This window comes from Toxorhynchites rutilus, chromosome 2 (assembly GCF_029784135.1).
Source record: "Toxorhynchites rutilus septentrionalis strain SRP chromosome 2, ASM2978413v1, whole genome shotgun sequence".
Classification (NCBI taxonomy): Eukaryota; Metazoa; Arthropoda; class Insecta; order Diptera; family Culicidae; genus Toxorhynchites; species Toxorhynchites rutilus.
In genome coordinates this window covers 181,406,002-181,431,276 of record NC_073745.1, presented here as the reverse complement: position 1 = coordinate 181,431,276, position 25,275 = coordinate 181,406,002, and the positions used below count along the sequence as shown (strand labels likewise).

General features: G+C 39.8%; 1 long non-coding RNA gene across 2 annotated transcripts; it reads right to left on the bottom strand.

The window, feature by feature from the left end:
• Window positions 1-20,249: 20,249 nt before the first annotated feature.
• On the bottom strand, window positions 20,250-20,976 carry LOC129764355 (uncharacterized). 2 transcript variants are annotated; one of them, XR_008741110.1, is made up of 4 exons: window positions 20,809-20,976; window positions 20,654-20,735; window positions 20,399-20,600; window positions 20,250-20,337 (listed from the first exon to the last, which is right to left on the bottom strand). It is a non-coding gene; the product is annotated as an uncharacterized LOC129764355 (long non-coding RNA). The 2 variants fall into 2 exon arrangements; XR_008741111.1 differs by lacking the exon at window positions 20,654-20,735.
• Between the last annotated feature and the right edge of the window lie 4,299 nt (window positions 20,977-25,275).

Sequence of the window (25,275 nt, the reverse complement as noted above, 5' to 3'; positions counted from 1 at the left end):
TTAAAATAACAACTCGCCTTCGCAATCGAAGTTTTCTCCAAAAATTTAGTTTTTATTGATTTTCGAAACCTTATGCCGGATGTTTCCAGAAATTCCAATTGGTCATTGCCTGAATAACTAACAATCTGAGAAAAAATATTTAAACGAAAACTTTTAAGAAGAAATATCTAGTTTTACTTCTTAATCCATTGCGTTTGGATAGTGTCACCATCCTAGACCAGGTGGCGGGCGCCTAGGAGTACCTACGCGGGCGAACGGTTGACCGAGGACTACCGTTTGGCCATCCCTGATATACGGGAACAAATCTGCATATACGAAACGTCTTTCTGCAACCCTTCCAATCGGGACTTCGAGCAGCTGCTTCTAAATTTCCTATAGTTGCTCTGATAGCTATTCCAGCATAAATTGCAATCTGACGTCAGCTTCATAAAGGGTGCATTTCTTCCGCAATAGCAGATCAACAGCGACCGGAACTGGTTCGAGGGCATCGACCAATTTCTTTATCGCTGTCAGTTTTTCATCGCTGAAGCTAAATCTTATGTTTCGTTTTCAGATCGAACAGCGATTTTTTGAACTGAGGTTCTTAGGTCGTAGGTCGGAAGTCATAGATCTTATTTGATTCTCGAGTAATATTTCAAAGCGCCATAAAGGCAAATATTATTTATGGCGTAAAAAAATTACCGAAATTACCGGTTATTGATTGTAAAATTACCGGTAATTCGGTAATGGAAAATGACCCGGTATTACCGGTAAAACCGGTTAACAATCCCTAGTTGATATTAGGGTCAGAACAACGTACTTCTAGTAGGAAAATAAATCCAAGAAAAAAATTTCATACAAATTTTAGCAATTTAAAACCGCATTAAGGCCGACTAATCGGATTGAGAATAGTTGGCCTCATACAAACTAATGTCGTATCCAGATGTCGACACCATTCCGCCGTCAACGCGCATAGCAGCCGATTGGCGCGCTGCAGTTAGTTTATGTTTATCTTGAAAGCCCAAATTATGAATGGGTCAATATGATGACAGTGAACTCAAGCAATGAGAAATGCGACATCTACTAAAAAATTCGAATTTCTTTATTCAAAAATAGTGATTTCTAAAACCGGACAAAACATGATCAATATTCGGACAAACCATGATCAGAGGTGGACATACCATGATTATAATTTCACTTTGAAGAAAATTCTAAAAAAACATAAAAGCTTGGATAATTTTAACGGCTTGTGGTATTATTAGCAACAAGAGAATTGTGGCTTTTCATAAAACCCGAACACGTCTTGATTATATGTGATTTTCATTAAGAAAAATCGATTTGAATTTACTAGTTGCGTGAAAACACCCTAAATCGGACAAACCAAAATCATTTACTCTACACTATCAGAGATCTACCGTCAACGACTGACACTAACACAAAGATGCATGCACACATCGTGTACTCTTTTAATGTGTGCGTTGAAGAATTCCATGGAATCGCATGGGTATTCTATCGCGTATAAATGCTTCCAGGGAATGGACGAATGTTCCGAAACAACCACCTAAAAGTTTACGTGGTCTCGATAAGCTCGCAGGGTGGAAAACCGTATGATATCGAAGTCAACTGATGCAGATCCTGAGACAACAGTAGAAAGCTGTCCTTTCCAATTCGCAAAATCTTTCGTTGAACTACGAGCTGTTGCTTCTCTACGTGGAGACAGCATGCAGAAGGTCGCTAAGGATACCCCAGTGTTATAGGTTAGTGGTTTGTTAACCATAAAAAGATTGATTACCAGCGCCAAAAAATCATTCATAGTGCTTTGAATAAATTGAATTATAAATAGTTTGGATTCTACATAATGTACTTATTCTCCGTTGGGCTCATCTTAGGTGCAAGATGAGCCCTTCATATTATGTTCGGTTTTATTACACTGCCACAAAGCGTCCGACGACAAATGCTGCCATGAGAATGACTATTATGTCCCTAATAGTTTCGTTCAGACAGAATATTTCCCATTCGTTCTTTCTGGGAAACATCGAAAACGAGTTTAATTTGCAATCTATGGAGCGTGGCTGAGATAGGTCGGGACTGCTATAACTATGTTCTCATATATTGCTGGCTCGAGATAAGTGGAAAAGAAGAAGGGTGACAATGGCTATTGCCGGCTGGATGCAATATAACTATGTACAGGTATATATTTTATACACATTCTGGCACGCACATACGACACATACACTCCATTACACTTTCCCCATTAATGACATGTTGAGAAGCATTAACGGTGGAGATCAATTTTATCAACAGTTTGCCCTCACCGATACAGCTCAGTAAACTAATCGCCACATAAACATGCATATGCCGTTGTTCCCTGATAAGCGATATTTATGTTCGAATCCAGTAAAACAACAATTGCACCAAAATCGTACCTTTCGTGACGTATGCGCTACATCCTATCGTATCAATTACAAATGTATAATATTTCAATATATCATGATATGGAATCGAATTGACATATAAACCACCAATGTCATCTTTCTCAACTGTTAACGGTTAAAAACTGGCTTATTTTGAGAATTCAATAACATTTTTTTCATGACATTGAAAAGTTCTCATTTTGAAGGGTAAAAAAAGGTATAACTTAGTCAGAAACGTTCACCTGGACGGATTTCCTTATACCTTAGGGGACTGCGGAATGCAAGTATCTGCATGCTCGAGCTTTAAGTTCTGATCAATCGCAAGAATGCCTAGGATGACCATCTTTTGGATGACAACCAATTCTCACAAATGCTTGAGCTTCACTGCCAATGGATGGTACTATCTGAGATTGCGATCGTGGGTCACTTCTAAAATTTGGTTCAGTGGAATCACGACACCGATGCTGATGACTCGACGGTTGCTTATTTCAATAAACCATAATATCTGAGAGGTTTGGATTAATCGAAAGATGTCTGAACAGTGCGATTCCTATATAGTTTGAAACGGTCTTTTTCCAGGGCTTGTGCAGAATGCGGTTGGGGTTAATCAAAAGATGTCTGAACAGTGCGATTCCTGTATAGCTTGTAACGATCTTTTTCCAGGGCATGTGCAGAATGATGCCGATAGTTTGATACAAACTGGATATTATTGACACATGCTGATTTATTAGGCTAGTCACACTCACCTCGTGAAAAGTCAAAGCTCTCTATGGCAGCCCTCAGGAATATACAGGTGGAAGGAGTTAACTGAATTCGATTATGCGTTATTCGTAAATGAAACCATACATACCACACATTAACTTTCTCCCACTTCCAGAAGTAATAGTTGAGAAGGTAATTTTTTGAAAAAATGTTGAGATTTGTAACAAGAATAAATCGTATAGTGTGTATATTCAACACACCCAACCTTACACAACATGTAGTATTCATTGTCTGCTGGAAAGGTTAATTATTTAGGACGCCATTTGCTTCCACATTCTGAGAAACTGTTTTCGATAATTTTTTTTTCTTCAACTCATCATTGCAACTCAGCAAAGAAATGTTTTCATTCCCCTCACCTAACTAGATTTTCGAGCGCAATTTGCGGCATAATAAATGCAGTTCCTGCGGGGTAACATTGTGCTAGAATGGTTGTTCAAAGAGCAAATGACACAGTAGTATCCAGATTAACTTTTAACTACCTAATTACAAATTCCTAATAACTTTCCAGAAGTGACGCACAAAATGGTTACACTGCGTTGTGTGGGTGACGTAATCCTAATTCAAATTGTCTCAATTTTAATCGAACACATGATGATTCGTTACGCATGTGATTGATTGCATAGGTGAATAATGCAATTTGTATTGCTTTTAATTCTAGGTGTGCGATTTGCATCCCTATGACTACCTGGGTATGTTAAATTTTACAATTATTACAATTACATTATGATTATAAACGCCGCTTATAAGATACCCTCCCAAATTCTCTCTTGCTGTCTATCACATCGATGTTATTGCGTGCCATTCTGGAGAAGAATGCGGCAAAACCAAGTAGGGTAAGTTGGGGTGATTTGAACACCCCCTTTATCTCGAATAGTACGGCTCAACGTGGATTTGTTATAATGTCATCTCCTTTTATTGTTGAACAGTGTGTAAGGTAAATGATTTTTGTTTATCCGATTTTGGGTGTCTTTGTTGATCATAGCAACTAACTATAGCAATATCGCTGTTATTTCCACAGTAACATATTGTTGATTTGCCAGAAGTAATAAAATAATTTTTCTCATAAGTCGTTTGAACCTCAAGCAGTTAGCACGTATTTATTCTCTTTTCCTTAATCCGAGAGTCTACGCATAACTTCCAATAGGTTATGGGCCCAGACTGAGCTCGGAGGAATGAGATCCAGTTATACGCTGCCGCTTTGAAGAACATTTTGTTTTCAAGAGAAGGTTCTGAAAATTTGTGAAGAGATCGTGATGGAGTGGACCAGGATTGTGAAGTTGAATAATACAAACTACGAGTCGTGGGCGTTTTGTGTGAAGGCTTTGTTGCGGCGTGAATCTTTGTGGAAGTATGTGGATCCGGGGACTGCTCCAAACCCTGTAACGAATGCATTGACGGATGGAGATGAGAAAACGTTAACTACAATCCAGCTGCTGGTGGAGGAGAGTCAGATCCATTTGATTCGGTCTACAAACACGGCGAAGGCAACTTGGAATGCGCTGGAGGAACGCCACAGAAGCGAAGATGTCACGTCCACCGTTTCCGTCTCCAGCAGAGAAAAAGTCAAAGGAGATACTCGATATTGTTCATAGTGACTTGTGCGGTCCAATGACGGAAACTCCTGGCGGATGTAAGTTCTACATGACCATGATTGATGATCACAGCCGATATACCGTGATTTATTTTCTCAAATCCAAGTCCGAAGCGGAAAATAAAATTCGTGAATATCGTGTCCGCTTCACGCAGAATCAGTTCGGTAGAAAACCTAAAGTTATTCGTTCGGATCGTGGAGGTGAGTACAACGGAAATACCATTCGGAAGTTTTATGCAGAAGAAGGTATCCGAACAGAGTACACAGCTGGATACGCCCCACAACAGAATGGGGTTGCTTGCAACAAGTTCAAAGGGAACTGAGTCAAGAGCAGCAAGTTGACGGAGATTTTGTTCAGGAGGAGTCTATTCGTGAAGACCTGTCAGAAATCGAACCTGCTGTAAGACGTCTTGACAGATCCAATCGCGGTATCCCTCCAGTGAGATACGGTTCAATCAGAGTAGCAGTCGGTTCAGGAGAAGAACCTCGAACATATGTCGAAGCAGTGAGTAGTGTTGAAAGTACTGAATGGAAGGCAGCCATGGAGGAAGAAATGGTGTCTCATCGCGAAAATGCTACTTGGGAGCTCACTAAGTTACCACCTAATTGTCGTGCAGTTGGGTGCAAGTGGCTATTCAAGCGAAAGGAGAACGAAGCCGGAAAAGTTGCAACAACAACGCTAGACTGGTCGCACAAGGTTACTCACAGCGTTTCGGGTATGACTACGATCAAGCTTTCGCCCCAGTTATGAAGCAGACGACACTACGAACCGTGCTAACGTTCGCAAGTAAGCACAATCTGTTGTTTAGGCACGTGGATATAAAGACAGCCTACCTTTACGGAGAGTTACGGGAGGAGATTTTTATGAAACAACCTCCAGGATACTGCACAGGCGATCCGAATACCGTTTGTCGTTTAAAGAAAAGTTTATACGGTTTGAAGCAAGCGGCACGCGTTTGGAACCAACGAATTGATGCAGCACTGAGAGATATTGGTTTTCAACGTTCAAGTGCAGATCAGTGTCTCTATACGCGTAGTTCAACCTACGTACTTATTTACGTTGATGACATCATCATTGCCTGCCAGAACGAGAAAGAGTACGTTTCAATAGTGACATCCCTCCGGAGGAGTTTCAAGATGGTCGAACTCGGAGACATCAAGTATTTTCTGGGTATTCATGTAAGGAAGGAAGATGAGCACTATGTATTGAGTCATATTGAAGATTCTTCAGAAATTTAACATGCAAAATTGTAAGCTTTCGAATGTTCCCATGTCGAGCGGTTTTCTACAGGAGGAGGATAGTGAGAGACTTCAAACTACTCAGCAGTACCAAAGTATCATTGGAGCTTTGCTGTATTTAGCCGTCAATACACGCCCGGATATTGTGCGATTCACATAGCACGTTACGGAGAAGAACGTCTACGTTCCGTCAACGTCTCCACCAATTCACACATGCAGTCAATGCTTCCACCAGCAGCGTCACGTCAAATGCCAAACGAATGATTTATTTAATTTTATTCATGGTGTCGCCATCTACAACAATTTTAAATTGCAATGCCCTCTTTCAAATCAGCAAGAAAAAAAAAATTCAAGTTTTAAGTTTTGAAAAATTCAATGAGAATCATTGAATTCAATTATTTATATGCTTAAACCCCGTAGTCCGACACTTATGCAATAATAATAATAAATAGAATAATTATTTCAACTAGTCGCGAATAATTTTCACTCCGAAATTTGGAGCTAAGAGATATGTTCGCATAAAAAGTACAGTAAGTTACTTATAAAGCGATATGCTGAGGCACCACTCAGTGTCGCATTGAAGTCGGTTTTGACCAGTAATTGGACATTTGCGACTGGTGGCGACTTTCAATGTGGGGCCATAATTTGGGCCCCGAACTCAATGTTTACAAAAATGTCCAACTAGAGGTAAAAATGTCTAATTAAACGTGTTGCATCACAGATCTGTTCAAGTAGCTTAATGTCGATGTTGATGTAAATTACTGTATAACCAAATCAAAACAAAAGCCGAGACACAAAGCCCAGACAAAAACCAAACGAGCCGTCCGTCTCCGTCAATTATTCTTTTCTACAAACCCTGCCGGTCGTTTTCGTTGAACGTATGCTGACGGGTCGTTACGTTGCTGGTGTATGTGAATGTTTTCATGAGAATTGCATGGTAGAATCATTGACGTGTCGTGACGTGACGGGACGTGCGTGTTACGAAAGCAACCAAGGCTGATTGGACCGAATGCAAGAAGGTTTTACGTTATCTCAGAGGTATGGTGGATTACGAATTGCATTTGGGAAGTGGCAAGCAACTGCAACCGGAGCAGTTACAGATCGCAAATCTAACACTGGTTTCATGTTCAAGCTAGATGGTGAATTGATAGCATGGACTTGTAGGAAACTTGTAACAAACTTCAGTAGCACTTCCCAGTTGTGAAGCAGAATATGTTGCGTTGGCTGAATGTCTCCAGGAACTCCAGTGATTACGGAAGCTGTTTACTGAGACACTGAGTTTACGAAGACAATCAAAGTTGCATAGCGCTTACTGAAGCTGATCGGTCTTCTCGTCGATCTTAACATATCGACACTAAGTTCTGTTACATCAACTCAGACGACTGGCTTAGCGGTTTTTTAAAGTCGGAAGTCGGAAGCTATTTTAGACTAGACAAAAAGAGAAAACTACAAGCACTTTCTAGGTGATTTTAGTCAGGCCTTTTTGTTAAATCATTTTAAGGTCTATTTGAAGACTCCACTTATTGAATACATCAACTTGAATTTCAAAATATAACTTTTCAGTTAGTGTTCATCTTACCCACCCCCAAGCGTCCATCTTTTACTTCAAGTGTTTGTCTTTTCCGACTCTTTCTCATTTTTCAAAGATGTCGAACACATTAATTTTGCAAAATTTCTGCCTCAAAAATATATTTTATTATAAAAAGAAACTTAGACTGTAAATTTTTGGTGAGATAGCTGTATATGCTGTATACCAAATAATCATCAGGTGATTAATTTAAAGTTAGCTCAAATGAGGGGCGCATTAACACCAATAGAAGGTGTATCTTATAAGCCTTTCAAAATCCGTAAATGTTGTAAAACTACAGGAAATCATGAAAAGGACTATTTTTTCATGTTTTGAAACATTTGAATACCTGATTTGACACATTCGAGCATTCAAAAAGTAGACAAACCAAGATCATATCAAACTTTAAGATCAAAAAACTTTGGTAAAATCCGACAAGTGGAGGGAAATGGTAGGATGAACAAATCGAGCACATTGATTGTAAGAAAATGTAAGTTTTTTATAGTGGTTTTAGAGTTTTGCCCGCTGATTAAATCATCACACATGAAATTTTAATGTCAAAAAATCATCTCTTTTATTTTATTATACATTTCGTAACTTGAAGCTTAATAAAATGAATAAGCATTATTTATTGAGAGAAAACAAGTGTAGCTAAATGTACAACGTGCCTTTTTTATTTAGACCGTATTGGTAACTATCCCCACTTATCCTACACTCAAATGTTTGACATAGTCTGGACACTAATTCGGGTCATTCTCAATATTTGGAAGTGTGGTTCGAAGCATCAAATTCAATTGGTCATATTCCAAATTGTGGTTCCAAATTGGAGTTCATAATTGGTTCGTGAGTATACAGATGACAATTATATAATCGGCATCGATAAATTGAATACAACAGTCTGAACGAATAGTCACTGAACCAATAGCAAATACATTATTATGTTGACTGAAAGATTTTGCTCCGAAACTCATAGTTAACCTGCAAGAGAAGACAAATACTTTATCCGCAGAACGGAACCCTTCAACTTTCTGCACTCTGTTCTCTTTTTTTGTCTGCAGTTATGTAAAAGATACTTTTACTTTAGACCACGCAGGGCCGGATACACGGAAAAACGCACACACCACATCCAGGTCGGTTTTTCTCAATTTTACTTTCTTTTAGGCGAAAGATGCAAATTCATTCGTATCATTTCTGTCGCCATTGTTTCACGTACAATTTCCACGCAGCTATTCCTAATCTTGTGGAAAGATACGGTTCTGCTGACAGACTTATTTAAAGATTTTCTTCCTTTCATCAAACGGCACTCAATAACAGCTATACTTTTCTCACACTTCTTTAATATTCCCACACAGCTTTAAGAAACGTTGAACAGAACTTGTATCACACTGTTTGAAGCATACGTCCAATGGGCGTAATCTTGAACTGTTATTTAAAATCACTTTTGGAACACAATAAAAATTGATGAAAGCTACGAATCGAAAGGCACATTAAGGATCAATGAAAATTCACCAATAAAAAAAAAAATATGAAATATATAAACATAACAAGCCGACTATAGAAGTAATGTTATACGATGTTGTTCCGACCGAGTGCAAGAAGAGAGTTTGCTTGATAGGAAAAACCATTGTCGATGTTACAACGCTTTCTGTCCCGAATGGGGAATCCTCTTCCGCCCGACACATCGGGTTACCGTGGCAACGGCGTTTTCCACTACAACGACGCTTCATCTTCGGTTGCTTCCGCTCGGAGGGGAGAATGTGCTTTTGTGCACACCAGAATGCATTCACCAACTTTCGAACAGCGGTATATTGTTCAGTTAGTTCTGGCCAGAATATATCAATTTGTATTGACAAGTATAATATTACATAAACTTTGTATACGATGAACTGCTTATTATATGTGCAATATATATCTTAGGGTGCCAAATAATGTATGGGAAAAAATCGACCCTAAATTTTCAAAAAGTTACCCCATACAAAATGTTTACCACCTCGAAAAAACACCCTATGCAAAAGGGCCTGGCCGGGTAAGGGAGTAAAAAAAATATATATATATCTATATATATATATATATATATATATATATATATATATATATATATATATATATATATATATATAGTGTAACAGGGTAACTTCGATATAACGTACATTTTACTTTCAAAATTGTACATTATATCGAAGCATAATATAGAACTCTGAAGCGTAGCTTATAATACTTTATTGTGTTGCTGTTTGAGTAAGGTTGATGAATAAAATCAATAAGAAGAAGAAGCCAACTTTTCTCATGATGTTTCCCTTCGTTCTGTTGATTGAATTTTGATTCATTTAGAATCCGGAATCACAAAACAGTTGTATTTCAGGATTGGTTAAAGTTACAACAAAAGTATACAACTTTAGTATCAAAATACAGATAATTTATTGTTCTTTCAGAAAAAAAATATAAAAAAAATATTTTTTTTGGATTTTGATCATGTGTACGTTATATCGAGTGAAGTTATATCGAGGGTACGTTATAACGAGGGTACGTTATATCGAAGTTTCCCTGTATATATATATAACTCAAATTTTAGCAAATATATATAAAAAAAGCTCCGAGATAAAAATTTGGAAAAAATACTGAATGTGCATCTCACTAAAATGTATCAAGAATAATTATCAAAAAAAAAAAAATACAAAAATACTAAAAAAAATGGAATACTAAAAAAAATATTGAAATCCTGAAAATATTTTTTTTTTGGATTTACGCATTCAGTACTACTCTAATTAATATTTAAATATGTTCCTACGGCTTTTCCAGATATGTGTGAATTTTTTCAGTGTTGCGCGATACAAATTTTTTTTAATTTCCAAAGGGCTTGGCTGGGTAAGGGAGTAAAAAGTACCCCATTCCAATCGAGGTTTTAAAAAAAAAATTGATGCCAAATTGCGTGAAATGTTGAGGGAGGTCTACTGTCATATCGAATAAATTGTTTTGTCAAAAAACGACATTTGGGACTTTTTTTTCGGAATACGGGGCAAAAAGTATGATTTTGAGTGCCAATAAAAATAGTTATCTCGATTTTTCATTCGGAACTTGCTGCGAAATGATGACTTGCACGATAATATACCCAATGAAAAATATTAACTCAATCGGATTTCGAAATTGTTTTTTCGTGATAACTGTAAATATTGACGTTTTGTGCAATTATAAGACATTTGGCATGATTCTTTTTTTTTAAACTACGATTTCCGGTAATTTTTCGGTTTTCAAAAAACTCAAAACTCAATCATCATTTCGCAGCAAGTTCCAAATGAAAAATTCGGATAACTATTTTTATTAGCACCCAAAACTATACGTTTTGTCTCGTTTCATGTAATTTTAAGACATTTGGCATCAACAATTTTTTTTAGAAAATCCCGATTTCTGATTTTCCCCTTGGGTGATTTTTCAAAAACCTCAAACTTTGACCGTTTTGCGCCACTGTCCCTTGACCTGATGTTAAGTCGCTGAATTCCGTCAAAACCACATAAGAACGTTTTGACGGAATTTAGCGACTTTTCATTCCACCGTTTCCCTATTTTCCTAAATACAAAGACAGTCTGTCACTCTTCTTGAGATTTTGTATGACAACAGCCCTTTTGGTGGAATCGGAAATAATTGGGAGATCCTTTTCGATGAAATCTACTCCGTTGTCACGTCACGGATCTTTCATGCATTACAATGCACGGTAGAATACACTTTTGTGGGAACACGAGATGCACGAGCAAGTGCATCTTCAAATATATAACTCATTTTGTAGCAAAAACCTCATTTTCGTCCGCAACTTCAAATCCCATGACAGATTAGAAATGTTGTAGCAAATTTAATCGATGTTAAATCAAACTGGACCACATTTTATGATTTCGAGAAATGACGAATTTAAAGTTCGGTGCCATAAGGGGAACATTAGGGTGGCAGCAAAAATGGTCATGCCAAACTTCAAAAACCGACCATGTACATTTTGTTTATTGGCCCAAAAAATGACCTGTGCAAAGTTTCAGCGCTCATTCAGCTCGCTCAGTCCGAAGACATCGGTCGCAAATTTGTTCGCGTCTAAAGGGTGTGTCACATCAAATTGCATCACGGAAAAAACGCTGTAGAAATTTAATTTTTAGGAATTATATTTTCAGCTTTCGCTTATAATCAGATAAGAGTGTATAGATCACGTTGGCCATGCTTCACTGTCAATTTTTCGTAAATTTGGAAAAATGTCGTCGAACGAAAAAGAGCGTCGTGAATTAATCCTGCGCACATTAATTTTCGAGAATCCGGAGTTGTCACATCGGGACATCGGTAAGATGCTGGGAATCGTCCAATCCACGGTCAGCAGAGTACTAAAACAATACTTCGAGAACCTAACCATCGACCGGAAGGTGAAGAACGGCAAAAATGGATGCTCCGTCAGTGAAAAAGATCACAAGCCCGTAGTTAAGCAGTTTAGACGTGATCCGAGATGTTCGGTCCAGGATGTCGCCAATAAGCTGCATTTGTCAAGTTCATTCGTCCAGCGGACCAAGCAGCGGGAGGGCCTGCGTACATACAAGGTTCAGAAGACTCCTAACCGCGACAAAAGGCAAAACATGGTGGGGAAGACGCGAGCCCGGAAGCTGTACACCGAAATGCTGACGAAGCCGCATTGCCTGGTAATGGACAACGAAACCTACGTCAAAGCGGACTTTCGTCAGCTGCCGGGCCTGTTGTTCTTCTCCGCAGATGACAAATTCAGCGTTCCGGAGGAGATTCGCAAGCAGAAACTATCCAAGTTTGCCAAAAAGTACATGGTGTGGCAAGCGATCTGCTCTTGCGGAAAGCGGAGCGCCCCCTTCGTGATGACCGGCACGGTAAACGGGCAGGTTTACCTTAAGGAGTGCCTACAGAAGCGCTTACTACCACTATTGAAGCAGCACGAGGGCCCGACCATCTTCTGGCCGGATCTCGCTTCGTGCCACTATTCAAAGGACGTGTTGGAGTGGTACGAAGCCAACGGGGTCACCTTCGTACCAAAGGAAATGAACCCGCCCAACGCGCCGGAGCTTCGCCCAATAGAGAAATATTGGGCGATTATGAAGCAGGCCCTCCGGAAGAACCCAAAAGTTGTCAAATCGGAGGCGGACTTCAAGAGAAAATGGATTTCTGTTCAAAAAAAACTACAACCTGACGTTGTACAGAACCTTATGGACAGGGTAAAGAGGAAGGTGCGAGCATACGGGCTTGGGCTCGAAATATGAATAAAAAGAAAATGCCAAATGTTGTTTAATAGTTTTTATTTTACTGTCTAAAATTTTCAAAAGGATCGGTCTACTGGGCGAATTTCTACAGCGTTTTTTCCGTGATGCAATTTGATGTGACACACCCTTTATTATAGAGTGGAGATTATATCGTTATCAGTTCGTGGCTGGTGAAGTTATTTCGCCCTAACGGGGTTCTCTTTATTGCGCGAGTGAGGAGAACAGCAATCACAACCAGCGTAAGGAAGAAGTCCTCCACCGCGGGTGCGGTGCGTCTGCCGTATCATCGCTGTGTGTGCTTTATCATCGTCATCGATTCCATCATCGTGTTGTGGTGCGATATACCGTTGCATCTGTGCCGAGCGATTGCCACGCGGTTCGATTTGGACACCGTTTCATCTCATTCGCACTGGGTTGCGATTTAGGTATAATATATATTAGGTTTAGGAATACAAAAAAAAATTAAAAATTATATTATTTTATATCTGCCGTAATGGCAGATGGTCATGTTGAAATGGAGATTGAAACTACTGTTTCCTCCTCACTAGCTACAACGGGGACTGGGATGTCACTTAAACGCGTTCCCCCCTCAGAAGATGTCTTTTCAGAGAAAGAGTTAATCAACCTTAACAAGACCCCCTCAAGAAAATTGGCAAACTTTTCCTCTTCGCCCCCTCAATCTCCCGCTCCCGCTTCCGCTCAACTCCCGAACTTGCCTCCCAGCCCTACTGACCCCGCTACCGCTCAACAATCAACCTCGTCCTCTCCCTTAGTTGTTTCCTCTCCTCGTGTCAAGGTCTATCCAGACGATGCACCTGGAGCTGGTCCATGGGTTATTTTTTTCCGGCCCAAGCCAAAAAGGAAAGTCTATCAATGTCATTCAGGTTTCGAAAGATCTGGCAAGATATTATTCCTCCGTGGTCGAAATCTCTAAGGTTAGACCGAACAAACTGCGACAACACGTGAGTGATGGGAAACACGCAAATGCAATTGTGATCGGCGAGAGATTCTCCCTTGTAACCGTTGGTTCAAAAGCGCAATTTGAGCTCCACCCAAATTCACAGAAAGGTATGAAAAATAAATTAAATTTATTCCAAGCCGCCGGTTACTGGATGATTTTTAGATATACACAAATGGTTGGAGTCCTGGGTAAATAATACCCACCGCGACACACTATCCAGTTGGCCTACCGTCATCGAACGGGGTAGCCAACTAGGCAAAGAAAAAACTTATTTTTTTCCCGCACATTAGCTGAAAAAAAGAAAAGCTCGGTGAATGAGCAGTGCCGGCAAACGACTTAGACCGCTTAAGGAAGTAAGAAGTGCGCGACGGAAAGTTAAATTTGAAATTATTAAAAGATTGATTTTGTGAATAGATGTGGTGGAGGAAAAGCGATAGAAGAGATATAAGGTTAGTTGGAAATTGAAAATAGGAATAAAGGTAGTAACGTTTAGTTCCGTTTCACAGAAGATAGGATCGTAGAAAAAAGGATAAGAAAACTAGGGAGAGGAGAGAAGAAAAATCTGGAAAAAAGGTCCGTCCAGCGGGCTTTTTTTTTTCGTATAACGTAATTCGCAGCTCGACAAGCTGATCAGCTTTACCAGCCATTTTGGGCGAAGACGACAATCCGTATACGCCATCGCGAATTGGCATCAAAGAGACTGTGAAGAGCGGAAATTCCCCGAGGAAGTTGCACAGAGCAGCTGAAATATTCCCAGTGCTAGATCACTGATCAAGAGAAAGAAAGAATTCACCCCCAAGTGCATGAAAAACTGTGACGTCACATACAGTATAAATATGAAAACGATAGGTAGGAGAATTTAGGGACAGATGAAAAGGAAATAGAGAATAGAAAGAATAAAGAAAGAAGAAACGTTGTACATAAAACAGATAATCGTGCTCCTTTACGACCACTATCCCTTCGCTTTTATCGTTCTTCGGACTCTAAAGGAGTCTTCAGCCCTCGTCCTCAATCGGTCGGAAGAGCTGGGTCAGCACTGCACAACCTTTGAGCGCATTCAGTGAGGGGGCTTAGTAGGTGGCCTCAATAGGTGCGGGAGGTCCCCTGGAGGTGCGAAAAACACGAAGGAACTTCTGCTTGTGAAAAAAAGGGTTTTGAAGGTAGCCGGCTAGGGAATAAGCGACCCTGAGAACCCTATCCCCGAATCCTAAGAGTTACAAATTGGCGCCCAACTAAACTGTGAAAACAGTCGGTTACTTAAATTTTCACCTCCTGTTCGAGGGGGGAAAAATAAATTTATATTTTTTTCAAATTCGTTCTCCAAACGAAGAGTAGTAGAATTTATTCTAATTGATAAATAGAATAACAAAATTGTTTTGTATATACAAATATGGTGTTGGTTTTCTAGTTATAAGAAGGAATTATTATTTATTATATAAGTTTAATTTTCTTATTATTCACAATTATACTTATTTCGATTAAAGATGAAATAGTTGGATTAATACATGGAAATAAAACGGGTTGTGCATAGGCGATATTTTTTTTTGAAAATTATTAAAATATCGTGGAAAAGCGATTGCGATTGGGATACGATTTTTGTAAATTTCGGGAAACATATTTGTGCCTGAGAACCAAGCAGTTGTTTTCAAATCTTCCGGGAGTTAAGTTCTTGTGGAACATTAACTGAGAACGGTCAGTACGATTGGAAATCAGAGTGAGTCTGAAGAGGCCAGACGTTGATCTTACTTTAATTGGTTAAAATTTGTTTCGCTGATTGTTGGAAAAATCGTTACTGGTTGTGATCGAAAAATGGATATAGAATTTCAAATACAGTACAAGAGCCTTATGGTTCACCATTTAGAGCGAGATGAAATTGAATACGAACTGAAAATTAGAGCAGTGCAATTCGAATCAACAGATAGCCGGTCTGCATTACAACGAAAGTTGCGGGATCGATTGAAAGACGAAAGAGAGAAAAATCAATTTGATATCGATTTCACGCGATGTGATATTACGATAGATGAAGAAATAAAAACTATAGATAGAAACCTCAAAACAATCAGAGAGTTTTTAGAAGGTGTAGTAAGATTTGAAGGATTGAAAGACAGTCTTAAAACAAGATTAGTTCATTACTTCTCACGCGCAAGAAGAGTGCAGGAATTTTCCGACGTAGAAAATGACCTCACAGACTTGGATGAAATCATCAGTGCCATTAGAGGGTTGATGAATACATATTTTTCTCAATTTTCTGCACTGCAGGAAATTCGCGAAGAAATAACACAACAAATTATACAATCGATATCAAACCTGGAACTATCAGTGCGTCGAAATCTAACTGAAAGTAATTCGGAAGATAACAGACAAGATTTATCAAATACTCGCGAGAAAGAAAACCCAACAAATGAAGAAAATTCAGAAGTTGAGATGCAGGGGACATCTGCTCCACCGTTAGTAAAAAGAAAATTAGAATCTGTACACGAAACAAGAGATTTATCAATGGCTGGTGGTTCTCGTTATGCATTACCTCAGTTCAAAAGTAAAAACCGGGTCAGTAATGACACGATCAATAGAGAAAAGTATGTTCGAAAAATCACGCTAGGACCCAAAAATAAGGGAAAACTGCCACATAACGAATCGCCCAATTCAAGATCGGATAGGGAAACCAGTGATTCTAGTCAATCTCCCAACCGTTCGCATATCAGAGGTCGCTCAAGAACTCAACAACGTTATTCTCAAAAACGTAAGCCGATTTCTGAGTGGAATCTGCTATATGATGGAAGGGATGATGGACAGGGATTAATGAGATTTATAAAGGAAATAGATTTTTACGCTAAATCAGAAAGGGTTTCTGAAAGAGAATTGTTTAGGTCCGCTATTCATTTGTTCAAAGGACAAGCAAAAATATGGTATATGACTGGTTACGAAAATGGAGATTTTAGATCCTGGAAGGAACTCGTACAAGAATTGAAGCGAGAATTCCTTAGTCCAGATCATAATCATGTAAATGAGATACGCGCCATTTCACGAAAACAAGGTTCTAAAGAACGCTTTCAGGATTATCTCAACGAAATGCAAGATATATTCAATGCTTTAACGAAACCAATCTCAGAAAGCAAGAAATTCGAGATTGTTTTTCGAAATTTACGATCGGATTATAAAGGACTCGCGGTTGCATCCAATATTGACAACTTAGCAGATCTCAAAAGATTTGGTCGAAAACTGGACTCGACATTTTGGTATAAATATTCATCAAGTTCGCACGAGACGTCCATTTCCCGAAATCGACCTCAAATCAACGAGGTGAATTTTAGGTCGAATTTCAATCAAAATCCTGCTGTAAATGACGATAAACTGAATTATCAGTCTAGGAATTTTTACCGTTCGTCAAAATCGGTAAATGTAGATGACAAAAAGCACAGAAAACAGCTAAACAATGATCCAAGAAACAATGTACAGTCCAAAGGAAACAGAAACGAAGAGAATGTCAAAGGATTGCAAATTTTGCTGGAAAATTACAAACCCCCCAAACCAGGAGTTTGTTACAATTGCAGGTTACCTGGTCATCACATGACCGAATGCGAACGCCCACGTCACAATTTTTGTTTAAAATGTGGCTTTCATCAGGTAGAAACAGAAAGTTGCCCATATTGTGCAAAAAACGCAGGAGAGTCGGCTTGAAGGGGCAAGTCCGCTCTTTCGTGGCTCCAAATCCCCATCAGTATCAAAGCGTTAAAAATAAATTATTTCAGAAAGGTTTCCGAAAACTAAAAAGCAAGGATTATATCGACCACACAGAAGCAGAGGTTGAGGAACTATTCGTGTATTTGAATCACGATGATCGACCATTTGTACAAATTAAAATATTTGATATAGTTATTCTCGGTTTATTAGACAGTGGAGCACACCGTACTATTCTGGGTACAGGTGCTTCCCAGCTCATCGACAGGTGTAAATTGAAAGTGTTTTCTTCGAATGTACAATTAACTACGGCCAGTGGTCAAAGATTAGCGGTAGAAGGTTACGTAAACGTCCCGATATCGTTCAACAATACAGTAAAAATATTATCTGTATTGGTAGTACCGGAATTGCCCCGGAAGCTTATACTAGGATCAGACTTCTGGAGGGCTTTTGGAATCGTACCTTCCGTGGTGTCAGCCTCAGTCGAAGAAATAGAAATCAGTCCCACAAGTCCAAGTTTGACAGAATCTCAAATGGAAGCATTAGAACGAACAAAAACCCAATTTAAAGCAGCAGTTGAAGGTCGATTAGATGCCACACAGCTGATAAGTCATCGTATTGAACTAACCGAAGAAGCCCGAAAACAGGATCCAGTACGAATAAATCCATTTCCGACTTCGCCAAAAAGGCAAGAGCAAATCAATGTAGAACTGAACAAAATGCTAGCGTCAGGAGTAATTGAAAGGTCCTATAGCGATTGGGCATTACGTCTCGTACCCGTTGATAAGTCTGATGGTACTGTTAGATTATGCTTAGATGCACGCAAGTTAAATGAAAAAACTATCCGGGATTCGTACCCATTGCCTCATGCTGATCGGATTTTAAGCCGACTAGGTCCTTGTAAATATATTTCCACGATTGATTTATCACAGGCATTTCTTCAAGTTCCCCTGCACCCCAAATCAAAAAAGTACACTGCATTTTCTGTGTTAGGTAGAGGGTTATTTCAGTTCACCCGAATGCCATTTGGTCTAGCAAACAGCCCAGCTACTTTGTCTAGATTGATGGATCGTGTGCTGGGATCAGGTGAACTTGAACCCCAGGTATTTGTTTACCTGGACGATATAATCGTCATTAGCAAGTCTTTCGACGAACATTTGAGTTTGCTTCAAGAAGTTGCAAAACGGCTCAAGACAGCCAACCTATCGATCAACTTAACAAAATCACACTTTTGTGTCAATGAAGTTCCATACCTCGGGTACATTTTGACCGAGAATGGTTTACGTCCCAATCCTGATCGTGTCGAAGCGATACTCAACATCGAAAAGCCACGATCATTGAGGGCATTACGACGGTTTTTGGGTATGTGTAATTACTACCGGAAGTTCATATCCAATTACAGCGAAGTTGTGCATTCATTGACCGAGTTGCTCAAAGGAAAACCCAAAACAGTGAAATGGAACGAAAGGGCTGATGAGTCCTTCGTGAAAATCAAAGAGAGGTTGATTACCGCTCCGATTTTAACGAATCCAGACTTTAGTAAACCTTTCTCTATCCACTGTGATGCTAGTGATACGGCCATTGCAGGAGTGCTCACACAAAATCACGAAGGAATTGATAAACCAATTGCTTATTTTTCTCAGAAATTGAGTAGTACCCAGCAACGATACTTCGCAACTGAAAAGGAAGCTCTCGCCGTATTGAGCTCAATCAGGAAATTTCGATGTTACGTTGAGGGAACATCTTTCACTGTTTTTACAGATGCTTCAGCATTAACCTACATTCTCAAAAGCAACTGGAGAACTTCATCAAGACTGTGTAGATGGAGCTTAGAACTTCAAAGAAATTATATGACTATCAAGCATCGTCGTGGAATTGACAATGTGGTGCCGGACACCCTATCACGATCAATCGAAGTGCTAGCTCTTCAAGCGAACAGTCAAAACGGAGACTGGTACAACAGCCTACTCGAAAAGGTCAAAAAGGAACCTGAGAAGTATAAAGACTTCCGCATAGATAAAGGAATTTTGAAGAAGTTTGTATCCACAAAAATTAATCTTTTAGATTATCGTTTTGAATGGAAAGTGTGTGTACCAAACAATATGCGCGAGAACATATTGGTGGAAGAGCATGATGATTCTCTCCATTTGGGAGTAGAAAAAACCATAGCCCGAATACGAAAAAAATTTTATTGGCCAGGACTTTCAAATGACGTGAGAACTCACATTCGTAGATGTTCGATCTGTCAACAAAGTAAGCCGGCAAATAGATCTTTACATCCGGAAGTTGGTAAACAACGGATAACCACCAAACCCTTTCAAATTGTTGCAATTGATTTCATACAATCGCTCCCTAGGAGCAAAGCTGGCAACTCACATTTGATGGTAATCATGGATTTTTTCTCTAAATATTGTTTGCTTATTCCGCTTCGGAAAATAGAAGCCGATAATGTCCGTAGGGTCGTTGAAGAGAGCTGGTTTAGACGGTTTTCAGTACCAGAATATATAGTGACAGATAATGCTACAACATTTCTGTCCAAAACCTTCAAGGAATTGTTACTGAAGTATCGGGTTCAACATTGGACTAACGCGAGACACCATAGTCAGTCCAACCCAGTAGAAAGACTAATTCGCACGATCAATGCTTGTGTACGCACATATGTACGTTCGGACCAAAGATTGTGGGATACTCGCATATCGGAGGTTGAACATGTGCTAAATAATTCCCCTCACAGTACAACTGGTTTCAGTCCATACAGAATATTGTACGGTCACGAAATCGTGACTAGGGGTGACGAACATCGCTTAGATCTCGATGAACTGGATATTTCGGAAAAGGAAAGAATGATAACCAAAAACGCCATCGATCACTTTATTTACGACCTGGTTCGAAGAAACCTAGAAAAGGGATACGACAAAAATAGAAAATATTATAACCTGAGATATAAGACCAACGCACCTTCATACTCAGTAGGACAGAAAGTTCTCAAAAGAAATTTTAGGCAGTCGTCAGCGCCAAGTAACTACAATGCCAAATTCGGTCCTTGTTACGTTCCATGTACAGTAATCGCGAGAGTTGGCACAAATTGTTATGATTTGGAAGACGAGGGTGGAAAACCCATAGGTATTTTCTCCGCGGCAGATTTTAAGCCGATAGACACCTAAAAAAAAAAAAAAATTAAAAAAAAAAAATTAAAAAAAAAATATAGTTCACATGATGTACGACCAAGAGCACTATCAGTTATTTTTGTCCGTTCTGCTCATAGGTGGCCAAAGTTAAGAAAGAGAAGAGACCACTGAACAAAGGGAGAAATAATGATTAAGGTTACAAACGAAAACTCAGCTATAAAATTAATAAAATTTACTTACCATGATTACTCCGAATAGGCCTAGGACCTCACATGTTTCCTAGTTGGTTCTAATGGGACAGATGGTGTGCGAAAACCGAATAAGAACTAGACCACAACAAAATACGCGTACGATGAAAACATTGGGAGATATCGACCCGCTTTAGTCGGATAAATCACCTATTCACTACGTAACACTAAAAGGTTGATTGGGTACATTCGTTTAATTCGTTTTCTTTAAGAGTGGCATTACTGATAAATGAGTGACTTTGAAGAAATAAATGTTTGAAATTTGAATTCATTTCTTGAGAGGGGAAATGCTTTTAGAATAGAGGATAAACGTATTCGGTTAACGAAAATAAATTCCATTTATTTTCAACCTAGACGGGGGGGTAATGTAACCGTTGGTTCAAAAGCGCAATTTGAGCTCCACCCAAATTCACAGAAAGGTATGAAAAATAAATTAAATTTATTCCAAGCCGCCGGTTACTGGATGATTTTTAGATATACACAAATGGTTGGAGTCCTGGGTAAATAATACCCACCGCGACACACTATCCAGTTGGCCTACCGTCATCGAACGGGGTAGCCAACTAGGCAAAGAAAAAACTTATTTTTTTCCCGCACATTAGCTGAAAAAAAGAAAAGCTCGGTGAATGAGCAGTGCCGGCAAACGACTTAGACCGCTTAAGGAAGTAAGAAGTGCGCGACGGAAAGTTAAATTTGAAATTATTAAAAGATTGATTTTGTGAATAGATGTGGTGGAGGAAAAGCGATAGAAGAGATATAAGGTTAGTTGGAAATTGAAAATAGGAATAAAGGTAGTAACGTTTAGTTCCGTTTCACAGAAGATAGGATCGTAGAAAAAAGGATAAGAAAACTAGAAAGAGGAGAGAAGAAAAATCTGGAAAAAAGGTCCGTCCAGCGGGCTTTTTTTTTCGTATAACGTAATTCGCAGCTCGACAAGCTGATCAGCTTTACCAGCCATTTTGGGCGAAGACGACAATCCGTATACGCCATCGCGAATTGGCATCAAAGAGACTGTGAAGAGCGGAAATTCCCCGAGGAAGTTGCACAGAGCAGCTGAAATATTCCCAGTGCTAGATCACTGATCAAGAGAAAGAAAGAATTCACCCCCAAGTACCGCAAGTATATCATGCATGAAAAACTGTGACGTCACATACAGTATAAATATGAAAACGATAGGTAGGAGAATTTAGGGACAGATGAAAAGGAAATAGAGAATAGAAAGAATAAAGAAAGAAGAAACGTTGTACATAAAACAGATAATCGTGCTCCTTTACGACCACTATCCCTTCGCTTTTATCGTTCTTCGGACTCTAAAGGAGTCTTCAGCCCTCGTCCTCAATCGGTCGGAAGAGATGGGTCAGCACTGCACAACCTTTGAGCGCATTCAGTGAGGGGGCTTAGTAGGTGGCCTCAATAGGTGCGGGAGGTCCCCTGGAGGTGCGAAAAACACGAAGGAACTTCTGCTTGTGAAAAAAAGGGTTTTGAAGGTAGCCGGCTAGGGAATAAGCGACCCTGAGAACCCTATCCCCGAATCCTAAGAGTTACACCCTAGAGTATCGTGTCTACGTGCCCTCCCATGACGTAGAAATCTCGGGGTTGGTAACTGAAACGGGTCTGACGTGCGAAATGATAAAAGAAGGAGTTGGTAAATTCAAAAAACTCCCTTTGGTTGGCGTTTAAATTTTGGACAGCCGCCAACTAGGTAAAGTATCCCAAGAAGAGGGAAAAAATAAATTCACGCCGTCAGGCTCGTTTCGAGTAACTTTTGTTGGTTCCGCTCTCCCTGACTACGTCATGGTGGGCAAATTGAGACTGCCTGTGCGACTCTTCGTGCCAAAACCCATGACTTGCCAAAAATGCAAGTCAGTTGGTCACACTTCAGATTATTGTGCCAACAAGGAGCGCTGTGCCACTTGCGGAGAGCAACATGAGGGGAAATCCTGCAGTGCGACTGAGCATAAATGTCCATATTGCGGGGGATCCCCACACGAGCTCTCTTGTAAGTTAAACTTACAAGAGTCGCGGGGAGAAACAGAAGCGCTCTTTGAAGGAACGCTCGAAACGCACTTTTGCGGATATTTTAAAGGGCGCTTCTCCACTGGCCCAACAACAACAACCAATCAACACACAAAATGTCTTCGCCACGTTGCCCGTTGACAAATGGAAGCGGACACAGCTAACGGGGGCACACCGTTCATTTTCCAAGGGAATCCCCGGCGCAAAAATGTGACCACTCCCAAAGTTCAAGGACAAGTCCCTCCGGTTATACCCCCTGTTAGCATGTCTAAAAAATCGAGTGCAGCGGACAAGCAAAATAAGGTTCCTCCTGGTTTCCGTGGGAATAATTCACCTTCGAATGGCCTAGCACTCGAGAGGACATCAAAAACCCCAACTGTCCCTGTTTTTCCGTCCAGTTCAACTTCCCAATCGGGATTTATAAAGTTGACTGACCTTGTGGATCAAATCTTCATGTGTTTTAACGTTTCCGATTCCATCAGAACCATTGTCATCTCATTGCTTCCAGTGTTAAAGACAATTTTGCAACAATTGATGCAAACATGGCCCCTCCTTGCAATGAGTATCTCTCTTGATGTCTAATTTAAATAGAGAGGTCGGAGATATCACTGTTTTACAGTGGAATTGTCGTAGTCTTATCCCTAAATTGGATACATTCAAATTTTTAATTCATAAGTTCAATTGTGATGTTTTTGCTCTGTCCGAAACTTGGCTTTCTTCGCAAGATGATCTCTCTTTCCATGATTTTCATATTATACGCTTGGACCGTGATGACAGATACGGAGAGGTGCTATTAGGGATCAATAAGTGCCACTCATTTTTTCGAATTGACCTTCCACCTATTGGAGGGATCGAAGCTGTTGCTTGTCATGCAAACATAAGAGGCAAAGAGCTCTGAATTGTCAGCTTGTATTGGCCTCCGAGAGCTGCGGTTAGCCTCAAGCAACTTGTTGACATGTGCTCACTCCTTCCTGAGCCACGATTGATCTTGGGAGATTTCAACTCTAACGGAACTGCCTGGGGGGAACAGTACGACGACAATCGTTCATTGTTGATATATGACACGTGTACCTAAACCTCCTGCTAACCCAAGTGCTCTTTACCTCTCGCTTTGCTCGAATTCACTATCGTTAGATTGCAAGTGGAATGTAATCCAGGACCCCAACGGTAGTGACCACTTGCCAATCAAAATTTCCATCACCATTGGGTCGAATTGTTCTGAATCTATAAACATGGCATATGACCTCACAAGACACATTGACTGGAAAAAATATGCGGACGCAATTGCTCTAGCCATCAATTCCAGAGATGGTTTGCCTCCATTGAAGGAGTATAACTTCATTTCTCGTTTGATATATGACAGCGCGGTTCACGCTCAAACGAAACCCATCCCAGGCTCCACTATTCGTCAAAGGCCTCCCAATTCATGGTGGGATAGCCAATGTTCCAAGCTTTATCAGGATAAATCGAACGCATTTAACGCTTTTCGGAAATGTGGAACCATTGAGAATTTTCAAACGTATTTGGACCTTGAAAATCAATTTATAAACTCGATGAAAGGGAAAAAATGTGCTTATTGGCAAAATTTCGTGGGAGGTTTGTCACGAGAAACGTCAATGAAAAAATTATGGAAAGTGGCTCGAAACATGAGAAATTACTCTTCATCGAATGAAAGCGAAGAATATTCACATCGATGGATTTTTAATTTTGCACGGAAGGTTTGTTCCGCTCCTGTGCAAAAAATTGTTCGAGATATACCACAAGATAGGTACGATATTGATTACGAGTTTTCTATGGTAGAATTCGCTCTTGCTCTCCTTTCTTGTAACATTACGGCTCCAGGAACGGATAGAATTAAGTTCAACTTGTTGAAAAACCTCCCTGATGTGGCGAAACATCGCTTGTTGAATTTATTCAATCGGTTTCTGGAGCATAATAATGTTTCAGATGACTGGAGACAAGTACGATTTATAGTCATTTAAAAACCCGCGTCCGACTTCAATTCGTACCGCCCAATAGCAATGCTGTCTTGTATACGGAAATTGTTGGAGAAAATGATCTTATTTCGCCTTGATCGTTGGGGAAACGAATGGCTCTCAAATACACAATATGGGTTCCGCAGGGGCAAGGGGACGAATGATTGTCTTGCGTTGCTTTCTTCAGAAATTCAAATGGCTTACGCCGAAAAAAAAAACAAATGGCTTCAGTATTCTTGGACATAAAGGGGGCCTTTGATTCTGTTTCAATAGAGGTTTTGTCAGACAAATTACACTCTCGGGGTCTACCGCCTCTATTGAATAACATGTTATATAATTTGCTTTGTGAGAAACATTTGAATTTTTCTCACGGAGATTCGGCAGTGAGTCGGGTCTCTTACATGGGCCTCCCTCAGGGCTCCTGATTAAGCCCCTTTTTGTACAACTTCTATGTAAGCGACATTGAC